Here is an 18,753-nt window from a genome sequence, read left to right on the forward strand (position 1 = left end):
TCTAGCCCTGCATCACCAACAGCAGCCTTTGGGATGTTTCAAGTTGGACATCCCATCAGCTTCTCAAACTCAATATGTGATCATCGGACTTCTGATCCTTCCACCCAAACCTACCTCTCTTCTGAACATCCCTTCTCCTTCACGTCTCTCAGGTTTACAGCCTCACTATCATCCCCGACTCCTCACTTTTCTTCACCCTCCATACCCAATCTCCAGCCAAATCTCATCTTTTCTACCTTTATGACATCTCTTGCATCTGCCCCTTTCTCTACTCCCACAGCCACTGTCCTGATTCAGACTCTCGTCACGTTAATCCTGAACTATTACAATGGCTTTCTAATTGCTCTCTGACTCTAGTCTCTCCCCATTCCAATCTATAGTGCACAAAGTGACTTCCCTAAATCATGGGTCTGCCCATGTCACTCTTACTCAGTGATCTCCAGTGGCTTCCTGTTCCTTCAGGATCAAATAGAAATTCCTCTGTTTGGCCTTTAAAGAGCTTTAAACCTTCTAACCTTGACTCACCCTACCTTTTCAGACTTATTAACCTTACTCTCCTTCACGTACCATACAGTCTAATCAAACTGGTTTTCTCTCTGTTCTTCACATGTGACACTCCATGTCTCACCTCCATGCATTTGTAATGATTGTCACCCATGTCTGAAGCACTCTTTATCCTCACCTCCTCCCTCTGGGAATTTTCCATTTTCTTCAGAATTCAGCTGAAATGCCTCCTTCTGCATGGGGCTCCTCCTGGTCCCTTGGCTATTATGGTCTTTTCTTCCATGATTACCTTACATCCTTTTGTGTGTACTTTGTATATATCCCCATGTATGCATGTAGCCTCCCTTGTTAGAATGTAAGTTTGTTGAGGGCAGGGACTGTTTTGCTTTTGTCTTGGTAGCCCTAGTGCCTAGCATAGTGCCCAAAACATAGTAGGTACTTAATAAATGCTTATTGATTGAACTATTATGAACTTCAAATTTTTTTATTCAATGGTCAATAGAATTAGTATCAATCTAATGTTTTATGTTTAAATATTTGGTGATTCTAAAATATACAAAGAAATATAGATGGGGGGGTGATATACTATTCAATTCAATCCAAAAAGCCTTGCTTGTTCAAGGCACTGTGCTGAGTGCTAGGAATATAAAGACTAGATTCTTTAAAAACTATTTATACCCTTAAGGTGCTGTACCAATGATATAATAATCATCACCAATATTTATAGATTTCTTCAAGGCAAAGGTGTCAAACATACCACCTGCAAGTGTGGCCCCAACCAGATTAAAATGTTATGGAGAATATTCAGCAAAATAAATAAAAATGCAAAACAATACAGATATTGTTAGTTTGTGGTTTTCTAAGTGGAAATGCAGCCCACATGGATCTGTTTCTGTTTGAGTTTGACACCATTGCTTTCAGGTTTATCGACATTCTTCACATATCATATCATATGATCTTAACCCTATGAGGTGGTCAGTATCACTGAACGTTTTTTTAAAAAATTATCTAACATTTATTAAGCACCTCCCATGAAGCTTCTCCTAATCTCTAAAGACTTAAGCCTTAAGATTACTTTGTGTGGTATCCCCTCTGCTCCTCTCTACAGCTCAGCTCCCAACTTCCTGCGCAAATTCTCCCTTGAATTCCCTATTGACTCTCTTCTCCTCTTCCAAAGACCACTGAAGCTACTTTCTCCCTGGCCTGGGGCTCACTGTCTGTGCCTGTGTCTCTCTTTGTTCAGTGTTGTATTCTGCCTCTCTCACTAGGTGAGAAGCTGTAAGATCCTACAGCTGACACGGAGAGGCCAGAAAATTCCCTTCCTCCCAACCCCTCTTTCCTAGACTCTCCACAAGGCTTCTCCTTGGCGTCAATGTTTTTGGAACGGCAAGCTGAGCTTTTTAAAGGTCATCAACAGTAGGACCACCCCTCCAGGAGCTACTGCCAAACTTCCTTCCAACTGAACCAGGGGAACTTTTCACACTTGTAAAAAGGATAACACTTTTTTGCCCACTTTAACACATCAACACCTCTTAACTCTGTTATCTGCCCCTTAAGTAATCTAAGCTGGAGTGGAAACTAACACTCTCCCAACACACATTCGTATCTATTTTGTGTGTGTGTGCATGCACGTGTATACACACACACATATACACACATATACGCAGATACATGTAAACACATATACATATATAAATACACATACACATACACACATATATGTGCATGCTGATAAATGTCTGTGTCACAGACTGTGTATATATTATATATGTACATATATATATATACACATACATATGTGTATGCTGATAAATGTGCCACAGACTGTATACACACACACACACACACACACACACTCTCATGGGAATAGAAGAAAGGCTTCTGCAGCCAAGGTGAAAGGAATGAAGGCCATCTCCCAGATATTCGCCTTTTTGGAGTCTGGAAGACAGAGCCTGATATTTACCAGTCTAGCTCAGGACCAAGCCTAGGAAAGCCACAGCCTTTCTGTGTGAATTAGTCAGGCCCGTGGTAGGACCTCAGCAGATTGGAGGATAGAGGGAACAGAGAAGCGGATGGGTAATATCTAGATAGAGGTGCCTCAGCTTCTGATTATGCAGGTCTAGGGCGCTCTCCATGGAATCCACTTGGGAGCTCAGACACCCATCAGGAAAGCCCAACATTTCAAGCCCAGGACTTTCACTCTGGTACCAAAGCAGAGTTTGAGGTATTCATTTCTATTCAACAGACATGTGTGAAGTGTAGGGGGGTGTTAGTGGGTAGAGACTAGTCTAAGTGATGGAGACCTGGGTTCTAGTCCCACTTCTGACACATTCTGGTTCTGTGACCTCAGGCAAGTCCATTAACCTCTGGGTGGCCCCAGGAGAAACTTTAATATAATAAAGGCAAAGCAGATGACGTTTTTCGTTGATAGAAAAATTTCCTCCCTGGGATCTCTTTAAACTGATGAAATCACAGCTCTGGTAAAAAGAAAAATAAATTAAAAATTTTAAAGGGAGCTTGCACATTTAACTGGGGGATAGAGCATGTGAACAGATGAACAAATGCAAGAAGATTCGACTAAAGAGAAAGCACTTATAATAATGAAATAATAAGAGCTAACGTTTATATAGCACCTACTACGTGCCAGGCACTATGTTGAGTGCTTTACAATTATTGTCTTGTTTGGTCCTCACAACAATCCTGGGAGGTAGGTACTATTATCCCCATTTTACAGATGAGGAAACTGAGTCAGGCAGAGGTCAAGTGGCCTCCATAAAGCCTGAGGCTGGATTTGACCTTGGGTCTTCCTCCCCGTGGTGGAACCTGAGGTTGAACCTTGAAGGATTCTAAGAAGTGGAGATGAAAGAGACTGCGTTTCAGGAGCGGGATAGGGATCGTGCAAGTGCAGGGAAGTGAGATGTGTAAAGGCAAGCTCAGAACAGTTTGTCTGGAATGAAGGAGAAAAAGGGGGAAAATGAAGCTAATGCGTTCAGTAAGCACTGAATCCACGGCAGGTATTGTGTGCCTTAGCAAGGGACGCAGAGACAGGCAAAGTCCCTACCCTCAAGAAGCTTACATTCTAACCAGGAAGATAAAACAGAGAAAGGAGAGAGGGTCAGGCTGCGGGTGTGGGCTAGGGCGAAGTGGACCCGGAAAGGTGGACTAGAGTCATACTAAGAAGGCTTGGCAAATCTAGGGAAGATTTTCTCTTTTATCCTCGGGGCAACAGGAAGCCGCTGAAAATTCTCAAGAGACAAAGTCAGATTTGTGGCTTCGTTTCATAGCTGTGGGGCAGGTGGGATGGAGGAGAGACTAGAAGTAGAGACCGATGAGCATCCTACGCCCGGAGGGACACTAAGAGAGGCTGAGCGGAAGGAGGTCGGGATTCTGAAAAGGAGAACGCGATGCTCCCCCTCTTGCCCTGTGTTCAGAGCCCGAGGGCTGGGACTGCAGCATATATGCCACATGCAGGGACCGAAAGTCAGTCACCTGATTTTCTCCTGGAGAATGGGTGGGGCTGAAAAGGTCCACCCTAAGAGCTCCTGTGGGTTTGACACTTTAGGCAGCTCAGTTTGGCAGTAGAGCTGGGTGTGTAAAGAACATTAGGAAATTATTAAAAAGAAAATGCTCTTAAGGCAGGCAGGGAACAGGGGCCAGGTCATTGGACAATTGTCACTTAAAAAAAAAAACAACCAGCCTGGAGAAAGGGTCCCTTTGCCGTTGGCCAACTACGAACTAGACATTTCTCTAGGCCCCCTGTCATTCAGGGCTCTCAGAGGGGGAGGGGGAGGGAAAGGAGGCAGCTGCCAAGGGCCCTTTTCTTTGCCCTGACCAGCTGCCTTTCCAAAGGGCTCTTGGATCCCCTAGACTTCATTCTCTATGCCATTGCCCCGGGCCAAGCCGCCATCATTTCATACCTGGATTCTATAGGGCTGATCTCCCTGGCTACCGTCTTCAGTCACTACTCTCCTCTTACTGCATTCCTATTCCAAAATCTTTACAATCTCCTAACTGCCTTCAGGAGAGTTTCGACTCCTTAGCTTGGCATTTAAGGCCCGTAATCTGGCCCTAGTCTACTTTCCAAATTTATCTCCCACAAATTCCATAAACAAACTCTCCCTCTGGCTAAATTGGCCTGCTCAATGTGCCCTGAATACACCATGCACATTCTTGCCTCTGAATCTCTGGTTCCCCCCAGAGCTGTGACTATAGCGGTTAGAGGGTGCTGACACTATCTTCCTCTGGGCCCTCTGTTTCCCCTGCCTCTGGCAACACCAATACACTTCCCCCACCTCCACCTCTACCCCCTAACTGGCCATATTTTCTACCCATAGAAACTCTAATTTCCTAGGGTTCACTAACTAGACCTCCTCCCCCATGCCATGATCACCTTCTCTCCCCAGCTGAGGTCAGTCCTTCAGCAGCACAGAAACCTTGCTGGGTCTACAGACTCACTCTTTCCCCACAAGACCGAACCCCAGGTGAACCCCCATACCATTTGCCCTACATCAAAATATTGCTGGAAATGACTGTTTATCCCTTTCATACTCAAGAAATTATCTTGTCTCCCTCCCCCTATATAAGGCCTCATTCTCTTTCAAGGTCAGGCTCAAAAAGTACCTCTTCCATAGGTCCTTCCATAGTAATCTACTCTCACCTATTGTGCCAACTTAGTGCTGTTCCTTTGACTTCAGTATATTGAGGCTATGTTCTACAACTGGGCTTTAATTAGCATGAATAATGAATCTCTTGAATTTGCACCACATATTTCCATTGGGTTGAAACTAATTAACATATTTTACATAATTATAACTTTGAATAGCTCAAATCAGAATGCATGTGACCACTTCAGGAGAGAATTCACTATTCACTATTCCCACTAATTAGAACCTACCTGAATTGAGTTCTCCTGACCTCTTGTTTAGGCTATAAACTATCTAAGGATGGGACCTATGCCTCATACTTCCTTGTGCAAAGATAGAGGGTCCATGGAATCAAGCAGTCTCTCCAACCCACTTTGATGTAACTACCTGGTCAGGTGAGCGCACTTCCCTGGTGTCAGTTCAACAATCAGAGGTATGACCTAGGGGTAAAGAGGACAAGTCATCTCTACTGAATCAATAGACCCGTGTGATAGTGTTATCCTACTAGATACGAGAGGTCATCGAAAGCCTTTGGGTGAGATGGAGTGATGCTATCGGAGGAGTATTTGGATTGGCTGAAGAAAGCAGGTCATGGGTTTCCTATAAAACTGCAAGCCAATTCAGCACCCAGACTATTTGAGTGTCTGACAGTGTAGATGAGAGAGAGTTGTTCCAGCTCTCATTTTTTTGACATCTGAACTTTCATAATACTTAATGCCTACCAGACCATGCACTTTTCCACTTAGTTACTTATTATACATCTTATATTTATATATTATATATGGATATTTTATAACATATTTATACATTATACTTTTAATTTTTAGTATGCATTTTAACTGTATTTTGGAAATAAGATTTTGGCATTAGCACCTGGAATCTGGATGCTAAAGATGCTAGATCTCATTTCCTGCAGAATATACAGACCAAGAGTGGTAGAACTAGATGGCTTCTTAATTACATCCAGAAATTGAAAGGTTGGATACTCTCACTCAAGTAGCAAGCTACTTAGACCTATAAACCTTGCCGTGGGTAATCTGTAGGAAATAGTACTGGTCTGGCAATTAGGACTGAAGATGTCCACTTGGCACTTTAAGAAGAGTTTAATTTTGGTGCTTGGAGCAGGATTATATGGTTTCCACACCCCCTTCACATTCACATTTTTTATTTGTGTGAATCGTTCACAAAAGTCTTTTTTAATTTATTTTATTTATTTTTAATTCATGGAACAACACAAGAATTTCCACAACAGTATAATAGTATACATAACAGTATAATAATAGAAAACTACAAATCTATTATGTACAAGTTGCTATTCCTTTTAAATATATAATAAAGTTATCATGTAAATTACTTTTTTCTTTTTTTTTTCTTCCTCCCCCCCATGGCTACTGTTAGACACACACACACATATACACACACACACACACACACACACGTATGTATGTAAAATTATTCTATATATACTTCTGTTTATCAATTCTTTGGATAAAAGTTTTATGCCCCATCATAGTGTAGAGGTGACCTTGGATTCTATGAGGCTATGCCAGGAGACTCTGGCAAGTTCTTCAGAGACGTTGAGAATAGGCCACACCCAAGAGCTGGCCTAGCCAAGTCAGGCAGACTCATCACCAGGTTGGTCACAGGGTGCAGAATTTTCAGACAGCACCCCTCAGAGACCTTCTGCTAAGGCGTAGAAAGGCTATGTTCTCTGTCAGTGAAAGGAGTGCCCACTCTGATGATACTATAGATCCTTGAAGTATATTCACAAAGTCCTGTGTGCTGCTCCAAAGTCTCTCAACTTCCAGCATTTTTATTAAGATTTCCAGATTCCAACCTCAGTCACTCTGTTCCATTTGTCATGTCTACATCTATGGGTCCAAATCAAATCCAACAAGCATTTATTAAGATCTCATTGTTATTATTTGTTAAAGCATTTGAATCAGAAGAACAAAAATCCAGCCTTGAAGGCACTCTTCCAACAAGGAGCCTCTCTCATCTTTCTAAGAACTTCAGACAAGATTCCTGGATAAATGAAGCCACAGAGATTGTCCTCTGCTCAATAGTCATTGAAGGAAGCATAAAGCTGGGAGACATCTACTTCCCCAAGGGAGCATGCTACTCTTATGGAAAACATCCTTCACAGAGTCTACATTCCGCTGGGACTCTGGCTTTCAGTTGCCAATGGACAGATTGGGTCAACTCTCAAGACACTATGGCGTACAATGTCCGCAAGGACATTTGTTATTACCTAAAGTCTACTTTAGGTTCATAGTATCAAAGCAGCATAGGTGTAGAGCTAGGGATTATCTAGGTTACCTGGTCTAACCCCCTCATCTTACAGATGAGGAAAGGCAGAGCCAGAAAGATGAAGTGATTTGCCTAAGGCCAAACAGGTAGTCCCAGGTGGCATTTGAACCCAAGTCCTCGATCCTTACAGGAAAAACTAAATGGCCAAAAAAGGACCACTCTCCAAATCATAGCATGCAATTGGATGGCTGGTCCATTGGGTTGGTCCATCAGTCCATGTATCTGGGATTGACATGTCAGATGGACAACAAATTAGGTTCAGAATCGAGTAGGAAGAAGAGAGCAAGTTGGTGTTTTCAGTGGTTCGAATGTGTCTCCCAGCACAAATGACCAATTTTTAACACAAAAATTCTCCCAATGATGCATTATGATCATGAATATTGGAATACCAGGATATCTGATGAACTTACACCCAAGGAGGCCCAAAGGGAGATGGAGACGTGGTTGTTGAGTACAAGCATTGTGTACCATTTTCCCAGTGATCACCTACATGCAAACAGCGACATGGGATAACATTGAGGGACTTTATGATCAAAAAGTGAGGAGGGCTAGTCATATAGAAAGGCAGAGAACAGATGGACAACCTGAGTGCTGCACAGCTACCTACCAAATTTCAAAAGGCTAGAGGAACGCCATTAACACATTGGGTTGATCCACCATGGTGGATTTCTACAAGAACATGGCCGAGAATCATGCATGATAAATAGGCATGGATGGGTTGAGGTTCAGACCACATCAGTGGAGAGAGTAACTACACAAATGAGCCAGAGGCTCTGGGTTCAAATCCCACTTTTGATTCTCAATACCTGTATGACCTTGAAGTTACTTGACTTGTTTGATCCTTGGTTTCTCCACCTATAAAAAGAGGAGGTTAGACTAGCTTAGGCCTCTGAGGACCTCCACCTCCACCCCTAGATTTACCATTATTGAAACGTTAAAAGTATTTGCAAAATTGAACTGTCATGAGACAAAAAGGTGATATCCCAAGCATCTCCTCTGTGGGGAAGTTTACTTGTAATCCTGAGTCTATTTCTATCCCTTGTTTACTATATCTATATTTCATTTAGAAAGTCCCAAGTAGGTTTTGCATATAATTCAGGTATTTGGGGGTTAGGGGGTTTTTTTGGGCACTTTTTGCAAAGAAAAATTTGTGGATTTTTTTGAGAAACTAAAGATGTCTGGGGAAGGTCTTCAGTTTTTCTAATGGCAATACACCCCTCAATAAAACCTATTAACAGTGCTCTATTAAGGATTTTTTTTTACCTGCTTAAGCCTATGAATTATGTCTTTTAGTTATAGGAGAAAAGCACTGGACACATGTCTCCGCAAAAGGAAGGCATCATGGTCGTTGAATTATAGACTTAAAGCTGGATTGGACCTTCAAGGTCATTCAGTCCAATTCCCTTAATTTTACAGATAAGGAAACCAAGGATCAGGGAAGTGATTAGCTGATTTGCCCAGGTCACACTGATAGCAAGAGTTGGAGGTAGAATTCGAATCTGGGTCTTCCTGACTCTAAATCTGATGCCCTTAAAAGCTACTCTACAATGCCTCTTGTATAGGGGAAGGATCATAGAAGCCTCTCATTTTACAAATAACAAAAGTAGTACCCAGGTTTTCTGACTCTCAAGTCCATATTTCTTTCCACTCTATCATGCTATCTCCACTTATCCTAAGAAATGTCCTTTCCAAAAGAACTACAAATGGGACTCAAATTAAACATGTTAATAGCTTTTCTGTCTTTACGGACATTAGTCTAAGTTTCATATTTAGTTTCCATCAACTGTAGATCATACACTACTTCTTCTCTGCCTTCAGTTCAATTTTATTCAACATTTATTTTATTTATTTTAGGAAATTGGGGTTAAGTGACTTGCCCAGGGTCACACAGCTTATGTGTTAAGTGTTTGGTCTGAGGCTGGATTTGAACTCAGCTCCTCCTGATGTTAGGGCCGGTGCTCTGTCCACTGCACTACCTACCTGCCCCTTATTCAACATTTATTAAAGAATGCCTGAACAAGGGGCAGCTCGGTGGCATGGTGGATAGAACACTGGCCCTGGTGTCAGGAAGACTTGAGTTCAAATTTGATCTCAGACACATGATACTCACTAGCTTTGTGACCCTGGGCAAGTCACTTAACCTTGATTGCCTAGCCCAGAAAAAAAAATGCCTGAACAAATGACTACTGTCATTTGTTAATATAATAAATGACTATGAAAGGGACACTTTCAGAGAAACCTGGGAAGACTTTTATGAACTGATACAGACTGAAGAGAACAGAACCAGGAGCATTCTCAAGGCAAATCAGCAAGCATGTATTAAGTATCTGCCATGTGCCAGGCACTCCGCTAAGTGCTTTATGGGTATGATCTCATTTGACTCTTGCAACCACGGGAGGAGGTAGATGCAATTATTATTCCCATTTTACAGCTGAAGAAACTGAGCTAGACAGAGGTTAATTGACTTGGTTAGTGTCTGAGGCCATATATGTTCCAGGGTCTTTTCTACTGTATACCCTCCTCCTAAATGAATTGAGGACATGTTTTGCGCTCATTCCCAAGGCATGAAAACGTATGGGAAACTTTTATTGGTCCCCTAGCTCTTTGTGCTTTCTCTCTCCTTCCTCAAACATATACATATATAAAATATATTATATACACATATATGTATGTACAGATAGGTACATAATATATGCACGTATGTATTCATCAGTAAATACGTTCCTAGCACCTGTCTTGGGTACCCACTTATAGGTAGGCTACTACCCTCAAATTCAAGGTATTTGATTGAAGGCACTGCATAGATACTTAAGAAGTGTCTTCACTTTGAAAAGCATAGCTGGGGAGCCCCCACTGGTGTTTTCACTTACCTTCATTAGTCAGCTGGTAGTTACAATCTGCTCAAAACAAAGGCTTTTACTGATATAATACAGTGAAAACATTAGCGACAACATTTCCTGCCTCTTTCTTCCCACCCATTTCCCCTAGCCATGAACCTGGAGCGTACTTACCTACAAAGTATCAGTGGAAAGAACGGGTATATGTAGACAGCATACTAGTAGAAGAGCACAGGTGGCAGCTAGGTGGTACAGTGGATAGAGCTCTGGGCCAGGAGTCAGGAAGACCTGAGTTCAAATCTGGATTCAGACACTTACCAGCTATGTGACCCTGGACAAGTCATTTAACCTCTGTTTGCCTCCAGTTCCCCCAATTATAAAATGGGGTTTATAACAGTGCCTAACAAGGTTGTTGTTGTGAGGATCAAATGAAATAATATTTATAAAGTACTTAGCACAGTGCCTGGCATACACTAGGTGCTATAACAAATGTTTATTTGTATCTACCTTCTCTTTCCCTCCTCACCCGTGGGCAAGGCACTGCAGTTCTCTGATGTCTTTTCCCTTCTGGTCATGTTGTTCCCTTTATGCTCTGGGTCTCTACTGGACAAGTCACTCAGCTGGGCTCCTTGTCTTTTCCTCCTCATAGCTCAATTCTCTACGGCCCTGGCTCTCCTCTCTTCTAGAATTTGTACTTTTTGGAGATATTTCTAGCCTTGGCTACTTGGCCTACTCCCCGTAGGGACCTCCCCGTGAGTAGCTGTGCTATAAGTAGCTATGGCCAGTGAGGAGGTGGAGAGGGAAGTAGGGGGAGGGGGAGAGAAATTCCCATCCTCTGCTTTAAGAGGCAAGGAACAAATTGTCTCTTAAGGGCTGAGTTTTTCTTCCATAGATGACTGTCTTCTCTACTGACAGATGTCAGAGCTGTCTCTTTCCTTTATTCACTCCTGAGAGTGGGGGGTCTTCACCTTGTCTATGTCCTCTACCCCTTTAGCCCAGTCTGGCAAAGCCCATGGACCCCTTTTCAAAATTATGTTTTCAGATGCACAAACTAAAATATAGTGATCAAAATATTAATCAAACAAGGTTACCCACCCCCACATGAAGAGTCTGTGCCCTAGATTTTTAAGGGGGGAGGCATAGCTCTATATTTCAGATTCTTATATGAGAGGAAAGAAAAGTACTTTGCATATAATAGGGGCTTAGTAAGTACTCAGATGAATCTGTTGAATTGAAATCAAGGAAATTTATATTACTCAAGTATGCACTACCAATCTCTTAACTACAGAGTTGTAGGTACTAATTAACCCCTAAATGTGGAGTTGGGTTTGGTCAAGTCACCCAGCATTTACCGAGTGCCTACTGTGGCCAGGCACTATGCTAAGAGCTGGCTAAAGGTATATTCTCCAAACGCATTTTATAGTTCCGATTGGTTGTCAAGGCTGCTTTGAAGTTTTGCTTCTGTTCTATTGAGAGAAGACAGGAACTTTGAAAAAATATACATCTCTGTAGGTGAAATGAAACATGATTCTAATGGATTAAATGTGTAACAGGGAAACTGCATTAAGAGAATACTGCCAGGTGCTACCCAAGACGATTTTCCATCCTGCCATTTCCTTGAAGCAAGTTACAGCAATATTAACTGTTGGCGTTTAAGGCTTTGAGGTTCCCAATGCACTTTACGTACTAACTCGTTTGATCCTCTTACCAATCCTGGGGGGTAGGTGCTGTTATTATCAGCTCCAGAAAACTGAGACACACAGAGAAATGACTTGTTCAGTCTTACCCAGCACTATATGACTTATGCCGTCTTATGCCTCAGTGTCTCTGGTAGGATTTGAACTCAGGTCTTTCAGATTCCAAATCTAATTGCCCTGCCTATTATGTTATAATTCTTCCATGGACCTGGTTACATTTGGGGTCTTGATTGCATTTTATGATCTCCTGATTTCTTTCCAATAAACAGGCCTGCATGTTTCATCTTGTCACTTTGTTTAATGATGTATATCTAATTAAAGTTTCTTAAAGTTCCATAAAAGGAATTGATTTTGATCCTGCAGAATGCCCTCCCCTTCTCCTCCTCCCCCTCACCTCCAGTCCAACGGGAGGAAGAGTTCTTCATTAATTAATGAATGCATTGGCTTGAATCAAACTTGAGTAATAATATATGAATTTGTTACCAAGTATTTTTAAATATTACCTAGGCATAGGCTGATTACACCAGTACATTTATGGAGTGAGAGGCACATTCTAGCCAATGGCCTTTACATTAATAAATATTAGGGATGGATAAATGAATTACCCCATGAGCAGTATTCTATTTCCCCTGTTGTTAGGAGAGATGCTGTGTAGAAACGGTTTTTTTTTTGGTAGCCTAAACTGGTTCTGTATGCTTCTCCAAAGTTTCCCATATACCCTTGATGACTTGACTTTAATTTATTAAGAACTTTCCATTCCATTGTAGAAACATCTATATTTCTGAGGTTTCTTGGTCTACTTTCTTTAGAAGAGAACACTGAGCTTCCTGACCGTTGTTGCCTTCCCTTGAAGTTACCTTTCCCATTCAAGGACTACAGCCTTGCCTCCCTGAAGGTCAAGGAGAGCTGGGCAGGGATTCTCAGGGCCATCGTTTCCCTACCCTCTCAGTTGGGGGTGGGGGTGGGGGAGCAGGGTTGGTTCCTGGCAGTGATCCTTCCCCTGAGCCAGGAAGAGGATATGGTCTATTTTGCTGTCTAGCAACAGCGGAGAGCTAACTCCCAGAACAAAGTTGAGAGTTTTTCCTTATTAATGCTGAAAGCGTCAGCATTCAAATTTCTAGGATAGGAGGATTTCTTTGGTGACTTCCCATCAAGAGTACCAGGGGTAGGGCTTCAGCTAACTTGAATCAGTAGTGCAGCATGAATCCAGCAGTGCAGTATAGCCAGGCACAGGACCAACTCAGTCTTGACTGTGTTTAAAGAGTGTGTTACCTTAAATGCCTTAAGGCATGCCCAAGGTTATAGTGAGTCTCTCTTTAATAGAAGGCTATATGTTGTAACCTCAGATTCAAAGGGTGCTGCATCAGCCCAGACTCCCATCTAGTCCTCTTATGTCTTCATTGTCCCTGCCCCACCCTAAGCTGGGGCCCAAGAAAAGTCTGTAGATTTATAGATGCTGATGGATGTCTTCTGACCTTAACAAGGAGACTAGTTAATGACTATTTGCTATATCCCTCAGTGGTGCCAGTGAACTCATCCCTAGAAGGATGTACCATGCAAGACAGGCTCCTAGGGTCCTATTTCTAGTGCTGGAAGTGATGGAGGATGGGATTCATGCTAGACCCTCTAAAAGGAAAAAAGACCATGTTTTTGGGACTTGGACCCCAAAGCCCCTGAACCCAGATCTTTGGCATTTGCCTGAGGCACCTGGCCCATCCTATTCAATAATCCTTTTAAGTGCCCTTTCTTTGTGGCCTTCATTGTCTGCACTTGGCCCACCCCAGGCTACCTGCCACTCCTTAATCCCATCTAGATCTCCCCACAGTCTTTCTGTATAAAAGTACCAATTTTATTCTCATCAGATTCTTAAAATCTGGCCCACTGAATTGGCATCACTAGGAATCTAGCCCACCCTAACCTGTGTTTTAATAAACTGCTTATCCTGAAAGAAGGCTTGAGTGGTTAAATTCTTTTGAGGCAGACCCGGGCCCTTTGCCCTTGCATTTTGGGGTTCCTAGCACTCCTAGACCACCACATAAGACCTTTGGAGGGTATCTGATCCAAACTCCTCACTTAATAGGCGAGGAAACTGAGGCCCAGAGAAATAAAACCACACAGGGAGTGTTAAACCCCAATTCCAAGGCTCAGAAGCAGGATTTTAACTCAGGACTTCAGAGCTAAGGTTCTTTCACTGTCCTCCCCATCGCTTTTTGTCTACCTCCTCCACTCCTCTGCCCTCAGAGGATGTACTCCACGTGATGAGGCCCTAGGTCTTTAACATTTCCTGGCTTCTGGTGCTGCACCCCTAGGCTGGCCCCACAGACCCTGCGCATGCCCCCTTTGGGTCTCTGCTCTTGCTTCCTGACCACACCACTTCCTTGCCCAATCCTTATATGCTGACATCATAACTTTAAAAAAATAGTTTTATTGTTGCTTTTTATTTTTATATCTTGATGTAAACACTGTTACTCCCACCCCACCTCAGAACAAAACAGCAACAACATTTGTGCAAAGTCAACTGACTCAGCTCCAGCCAGACTGGCCAAATGTTCCCCCCCCTCCCCATGACATTCAGTCCTGACTTTAGTGTCTTTGCATAGCCTGTCCCCGGCCAGCAATGCTCTCCCTCCTTATCCCAGCCTCTTCAAATCCCTATCTCCCTTCAAAGCTCTGCTCAGGTACCACCATCTCCACAGGCCCATCCTGACCACTGTTGCTACTAATCTTCTGGCTCCCTCAGTCATACTGTCCCCTCACTGAGGTTGTGCCTGTCTGTTATTTACTTATCTGTTTACAGGTTGTTTCCTTTCTATAGAATCTAATCTTCTCATATAAAAATAGCCAACATCTAGCACAGCACATAATAGGTGCTTTAAACTGTTTGCTCATCTGCCAATCATTGAAAACCTGTTATTAGTGTTCCTAAGCCTCTCTGCCCAGAGGAAGAAGGCATCTTTCCTTAGCTAGGTTCATCAGTTAACATCTATTAAGTATAGAGCACCGGGCTAAATTAGGATCCTTAGCAGTCTGGACATATCCTTTATGCATTTCATTGATAATAGGTGATCACCTACCCAATGGACACCCTCACACCATATGTGTCTCCATCACCACTGAGTAACCCACATTTTGATACTTTGAGTCTTAGAGCTGCTCTCAAGTCCTCTAGCTATCAGAGGGTGTTTTAAAAAGCTGGATCTTTGTATCAGGAAATACTTTGAGAGCCTTGAAACACAGTGTTATTTCCTAAATGTAATCCAATATCCTTCCTGCTCCTCTTCAACTCTGGGACCAGCTCATGGTCCCTCTGCCTTGCTCATCTAAGATACAGGTATTGATGTAGTAAATGAAAAGGCAAGTCTTAGCCTACTCTAGACAACATGCACTCCACGCGGGGGAGGGGGGGGGGGAAGAAACCACATGCCATAGCCGCTGGAATTTCTCAGGCTTGTCTACTCAGTCAAGACTCACTTCTAACTAAGACCTTGAGAGGGTAACTTGGTGCCCTCGGATTTGGGGGTGGGGAGGAGAACAGAGAGACAGAGGGGGGTGAAGAAATCCGATGCCCAGTTAGTTTGACCTCTTTCCCTACGGACTTTGTAAAGCTCTTACATATAAATCTTTCCTAAGTGTCCTGCCAGCTGTGGGCACAACTTTGGCGATGGGAAGAGGCGCCTGCCAGAGACTGCCCTGAGAACCTCTCATTCCTCCCAAGCCATACGACAGCCCCCAGTGACTGCGGCTGGCTCTAGCCAAGTCCGAACTGGGGGACCCAGGAGTTGAAGGTTCCTGTTACCTTAATATTTTCCATCACCCCTTGACTTTTCCAAAGTAGGCATCACAGATCTAATCTGTTTTTCCTCCTGCCCTTTAAAAGTGCGGCACACAAACTGCCAGCATTTAAAATAACTTTTTTTGTTGTTGTTGTCGCTTAGAACAAAATCTAAGAGAAAGGTACCGGGCTCCCGTGAGCAGCTTTCTAAGCAGGAGAGTTTCTGCCCACGCTGAAAACAAAGGGGACGAAATATTTATTTTCTCCTTCCATTGGGTTGAGTGTGAAAAGGCTGCCCTGAGGCTGGTTTGCACCCAGGGACCCTGCTCCTCGAAAACGGAGGCGCTATGGAGATGCATTTGTTACATGGGGGTCCCCGCGTTTGGAGGGGACCCCGGCTGTCTGCTCTAGCCATCACCCTCTCCCTGGCTTTCCCGGGCGTCTTCTCCTGCTTCCTCGCGGCGGCAGCGGCAGGTGAGTGGGGCCTGCCCAGCCCCCCACCCAGCGCGGCCCCGCCCCATCCTCTTCCTCCCTGTATCCCCCCTCCCCTTTCCTCTCTCCCTTTCCCTCCTGAACCCCACCCTCAGCCTCCCCTCAACAGCAGGCCTTTTCCCCTTTCCCTCCTCCCCTTCCTCTTTCTCCTTTTCCCTTTTTTCTCTTCCTCCGCGCCCTCTTTTCCCTTCTCCTCCCTCTTCTCCTCCTCATTCTCTCCCCCGCCCATTCTCTCCGTCTCTTCCCCTCCAGAAGCCCCGCCCCTCTCCGCTTTCAGAAGCCCCGCCCCCTCCCTTCCAGCAGCCCCTCCCCTCCCCCTTCCTCTTCCCCTCCCCCTCCCCGCCTGAGCGCCCAGCGCCCAGCCCCGCCCGGGGACTGACGTCACAGTGACGCGCGAGCTCGGCGCAGGCGCAGTGGCGCCGGCCGGCCCTCCCCCCCTCCGGGCTCCCCTTCCCCCGCTCCCCGCTCCCGCCCTCCTCCTGCCCTACTCCCTCCTCCCCTGCCCCCTCCCCTGGGCGGCCCCTCCCGCGGCCGTCCGGCTGCCTGCTCAGTGCTATGCTCGGGGCGGGCGCGGGGCGCGCGGGCATCGGGGCATCGGGGCCGTTGGAGGCGCTGGAGCCGCGGCCGCTGCGGGCGCCGGGACAGGTAAGGGCGGCCGGCGGGGCGGGCGCGGGGCGCGAGGGCCTCCGCCGGGCCGACCCCCCGGCCCGGCCCCGCCGGCGAAGTTAGCCCCGGCCGGGGCTGAGGGGAGCGAGCGGGCCCGAGCCTCGAACCTCGAGCCCCGAGCCCCGAGCGCGGCCCGGCCCGGCCCGGCCCTCTCCGGGGAGGAACGGGCGGGGGCGCCCCAGACCCCCCCCCCAGCCCCGGGGCTGACCCGCGCCCCCTGCCTCGGAGGGTCCCGCATCCCCTCCCCAGGCTGGCCTCCCCTCTGGACCGCACCTCTCCCTAGAACTGACCCTTCCCCCCAAACCTTCCAGTGACTCGCAGCCCTCCCCAGGACTGAGCTGTCACCCTAAACTTCCCAGTGACCCGCACCCCCTCCCCAGGACACGCACCCTCCTTTTCCCAAGGCTGACCTTTCCCCCAAGCCCCCAGTGACCTGCACCCTCCCCCAGGACTGACCTGTCCCCCCCAAACCTCCAGGGATTCGCACCCCCCACCCTGGGGAGACCTGCGCCTCTCCTGGGACTGACCTGCCCCTCAAACCCCACTGCACCCCCTCACAGACCTGCCCCCTGTCTGGGGGAGACTGCGTCTCCCTCCTCCCAGGCCTGACCCGTACCCCCAGTGACCTGCATCCCCCTTCCCCAAGGGGTCCTGAACCCTGCGCCTCCAAGGCTATCCTGCTTGTCCTACACCTCCCCCCCCAGTGACCTGCACCCTTGCCCTGGGGTGTCCTGCCCCCCTCCTCCATGGAGTTTTCTTCTTGGCTACCCTTTCCCAGCCCAAAGTGACCTACGAGCTACGAGCCCCCCCCCCCGCCTCCGGTCACCGTCCCCTGCAGGCCCTTCAGTCCCCGGGATCTCCTGCCCCCCCTTCTTCACTGGGGTCACCTGCTTGGCGGCCTCCTCCCTGCGGTCCTTGCGCCTCTGGGGCCCCCTTCCCCACCAGACCAGAGCAGAGCAGGGGCTGAGGATGCCCAGGGATGCTGTGCCCTTGCCGGCTGCACCCCCCCCCCAGCCCCTGCCAAGGTTCAGACTTGAGTGTGCTGCGGAATTGCGGTATCCATCCCTCCATCCCTCCATCCCCCCATCCCTCCATCCCTCCATCCCTGGCGGTGTTTTCTGCGCCCGGCCCCCAGGGGGACGGCACTGCGCTGCGGGCCCTCCAGGGCTGTGCCTGCCAGCTGGCTGCACCCTCCCTCCATGGGCCCATCCTGCCTCCCCTCCCAGAGTGGGCTGGGAAGCCCTCCAGGAGAGGCTGGTCCCTTCCCCAGAGCAGAGGCAGCCTTAGGGGTTTTTCCCCAAATAGCCGAGGATGGTGTCCCTGCAGAGAAAGGCCAGCAGGGGCTGAGGGAGCAAGGGAGGGGCACTTGGGTTCTTGGGGACCCGGAGCCCAACTTCCCTTTTGGATGAGGGGGCTGCAAGGCTCTTGTCCGAGGCATTCACCTGTTCCCTTCTGGACCATATCCATAGTCCTCTCCTGCCCCCTGCCCCTCAGCCCCTGGCCCCTGGGTGAGTGGCAGGGCCAGGTCTTGGGACTGTGGCTTGGGACTCACACATTTAACCAGTTGAAACAGTTTTAGCCCAGTTAACATCATAGAAGGAGGCTGTGGACTGATTTTTTTAAAAAGTAAATTTGGCAAATACTGTGAAATAAAATAAGTTATTTAAAAATCCTTAGATTCCAAACTTTATTAGTGAAATCAGGTTTCTTTTCCCCTTCAATTTATCTTGTGAATTCCTAAAATCCTTTTAATTTGTGATTTCTGTGCAACTAGATCGTTAAGCTATAATGTAACCAGTTGAATACATTTTTTTTAAGATCATAAATCTGTG

The 18,753-nt window shown here is 46.2% G+C and overlaps 1 protein-coding gene across 1 annotated transcript in view; it reads left to right on the forward strand.

The window, feature by feature from the left end:
- Positions 1-16,757: 16,757 nt before the first annotated feature.
- SNRK (SNF related kinase) overlaps positions 16,758-18,753 on the forward strand; it is a 59,539-nt gene continuing 57,543 nt past the window's right edge. Inside the window, exon 1 of the mRNA XM_020993188.2 lies at positions 16,758-16,900. The gene's annotated coding sequence lies outside the window, so the exon portion shown is untranslated. The remainder of the gene's footprint in view (positions 16,901-18,753) is intronic.

Source organism: Phascolarctos cinereus, unplaced genomic scaffold (assembly GCF_003287225.1).
Source record: "Phascolarctos cinereus isolate Bilbo 61053 unplaced genomic scaffold, phaCin_HiC Scaffold_1;HRSCAF=81, whole genome shotgun sequence".
NCBI classification, from domain to species: domain Eukaryota; kingdom Metazoa; phylum Chordata; class Mammalia; order Diprotodontia; family Phascolarctidae; genus Phascolarctos; species Phascolarctos cinereus.